This window comes from Arachis ipaensis, chromosome B6, assembly GCF_059453495.1.
Source record: "Arachis ipaensis isolate K30076 ecotype BB chromosome B6, ASM5945349v1, whole genome shotgun sequence".
NCBI lineage: Eukaryota > Viridiplantae > Streptophyta > Magnoliopsida > Fabales > Fabaceae > Arachis > Arachis ipaensis.
In genome coordinates, this window is record NC_142441.1 from 145,385,580 (window position 1) to 145,388,554 (window position 2,975).

Here is a 2,975-nt window from a genome sequence, read left to right on the forward strand (position 1 = left end):
ATATTATATTTTTTCTATTAAAAACTTCTTTTAAAAGGTTTTGTTTATTAAAATTTTCGTTTGATTTGAGATTTAATTCTGTTTTTAAAACAGCCTGTTTTTCATTATCTAATAAAGCAGTTAATCTATAATAATCATATTCTTCTGTTAATTCTAAACTTTCTAAATAATTCATAATTGAAAGACTTAGAATGAATACATACCTTTTTGGAGAAAAACTTCCTTTATTTAATATATTTTACATAAGGTGTTTTTATCTCCAGAGGGGAGATTGTAAATACTAACTCCAGAGGGGAGTTTAGAACTATTTTTCCCTAATGGGAATTCTTCTTCAGATCATAGAATCGCCTCGGCAGCTTCCTCCTTGCTCTCCTAGCATTTGAGTACTCTTTGCCTCCTGCTTTCTATTTTCTGATGCCTTCTACAATTGCCTAAGCAACCTATTTATAATGGTTGGGTCTGATGGACAATTCCCATCCTTACCCTTCTTATGACGTCATTGCTTACGTCATTGTTTATTATCTTGCACCAGCTACATTGTTGGTGCTCTATGACCTAAGCGCTTACGTCATTATGCAATAATGTTGAGAGATGCTTCAGATGTGCTGTCTTCCTCTTTCATTATGTGACCTTCAGATGCGTTGTCTTCTTCCTTTATCATGTGGGTTGATTCCGTTTTATTATTGCTTTCTTCAGATAACTCTGAGACGCATAGCTGGCACTTGTGGTCTTCTCTGTCTTTTATCAAATAGCAGAGATTCCTTTTTATCCCTTCAGGGAGCTTTTCTAAGAGTCCAGATAAGTTGTAGAATGCTGATTCAAATTCCACTAAGAGTCTCATCTCTCTTTCTTCAATTTCATTCCTTTTACTAGACACAAGCAAAGTATTTCTGCTTTTATAATTAATTCTTGTATGAGATTCCCTTGTTATCTTTTGAGTTCTTTCGAAGACCCTTGCTAGTGTGCTGGCTAGCCTTCCTTCATGACTGTAGATTGTTAAATCTTGAACTTGATCAATTGGTTGAAAATTTCCTGGGAAGACGGACATGAATATTACTTGGTGTGCTGGAACCAAGCATTCTTCTTCTTCGTTAAAAATAGGTTGACTGTTCGTAAATTTTAGGGATATATCCCTTGGATTTACGTTATCAATCATATTTTTAAATCTCTTCACTGCATCAACGAATCATGCAGGAAACTCACTAATAATTTTTAGATCATTAAAAATTAAAATTGTATCAATTAATCCATACTGGAAAAACTGATAGGTGTCCGATGGGGATGCATCTGGAAATATAACCAGCTTTGTTAGCTGTTCTTTGGCAATAGGATAATATCCCAAAATTGCTCTTCTTTCTTCAGTCCAGTTCAGAACTATGTTAAGGGTTTCTCTGAGATTTGATCTACAAACCCTTTTCTTTTCTTTGTTTTCAGCCCTTGTAGGAATGTTTCTTATTATCCCTGTTCTCTGGGTTTGAATTGGAGCTTTATCTGCTCTTTTTAGGGTTTGCTCTGGATGAAGAGCTTCATATTCCCTGAAAGATTCCTTTGCTTCTTCCAGTGTTAAAAACCCTCCTTTATGAATTATCCTTGATTGATGTGTAAATGGTGCTGCTTTTTCCCAGGCATCATATACTCCTTTCATGGGGCCATTATAAATTACATAATATTTTTTATCTTGGGTGGATTTTTTGATAATTTCAGCAATTGTTTTATTTTCTGAAAATTTTTCTTCACCTGATTTGTCCACCACGCTTAGCTGGCTGAGCTCTGATGGTTTTGGTTGTTGTGTTGATCTCATTGCCTCGATGGCCTTCTTGAGGGATTGGATCTGTGTCCTTATTTGCTGACAATGCTTGCATTTTTCGAGTTCTTGTTCGTATTTCTGAATTTCTTGATCTAATGCGTTGAAGACGAACTCCATTCTCTTGTTAATGTATCTGCAATAACATTTTTGTCACCCTTAATATATTCAATTTTTATTGGATATTGTAACAAAAATAATTGCCATCTTACCAATCGTCCATGATTATAATCAACTTTTAAATTATATCGTATGAAACCTGTTAGGTAGCTTGAATCTGTCCTTAATGTAAATTCTCTGGGTAGTAAATCAATTTTCCATTTCTTAAGAGATTTAATTGCTGCTAGAGTTTCCTTTTCATGAGTGGTATATCTCTGTTCTGTTGGAGTAAAAGTTCCTGAAATATACCTGCAAAGTAGTTCCTTTGGGGAATTTTTAGAATCTAGTGATTCTTTTCCTTGCTCCAAACTTTTTATAGCTTTCTTAGCTTTTAGACATCCTGACCAGGTTATGTCTGAAGCATCTGTTTCTACTATTAAGTAGTCATTTTCTTCTGGAATATAAAGTTCTGGAAGTTTTTCACATAATTCTTTAATCTTTTGAATTTGCATACTATCTTTTTCATCCCATTTCCATTCTTTTTTAGTACTTATTTTTGGAAATAAGCTTTTAGTGTATTCTGTTATATTCTTTAAGAATCCTTGATCAGAAATATAATTTATACATCCTAAAAATCTTTGTAATTGTTTTCTATCTTCTATTTTATTAGGAAATAAATTTACCTTTTCTAGGACATTTGGTTGAAGTTTTAGCTTTCCTTGAGTAGATAGAATTAATCCAAGAAACTCTATTTCTTGTTTTGCTATTCTTGCTTTCTTTTTGCTAAGAACTAATCCTTTTTCTTTACATCTTTCTAAAACTATTAATAATTTTTGAAGATGATCTTCTCTATCCTGTTTTGTAAAAATTAGTATATTATCAATATACACTAAAACAAATTCATTTAACTCTTTTAGATTTTCTTCCATAAATCTTTGGTAAATACCTGGGGCTTGTTTTAATCCGAATGGTAATACATTCCATTCATAGAGTAACACACTTGTTGATTCTTTTGTTGGGCAAGTAAAAGCAGTTAATTTCTTTGTTTCTTCGTCTAAACGAAGCTGCCAAT

At 32.9% G+C, this 2,975-nt stretch overlaps 1 pseudogene; it reads right to left on the reverse strand.

Annotated features, from left to right (window-relative positions):
• Nucleotides 1-571: 571 nt before the first annotated feature.
• On the reverse strand, nt 572-1,924 carry LOC148563047 (uncharacterized; annotated as a pseudogene).
• Between the last annotated feature and the right edge of the window lie 1,051 nt (nt 1,925-2,975).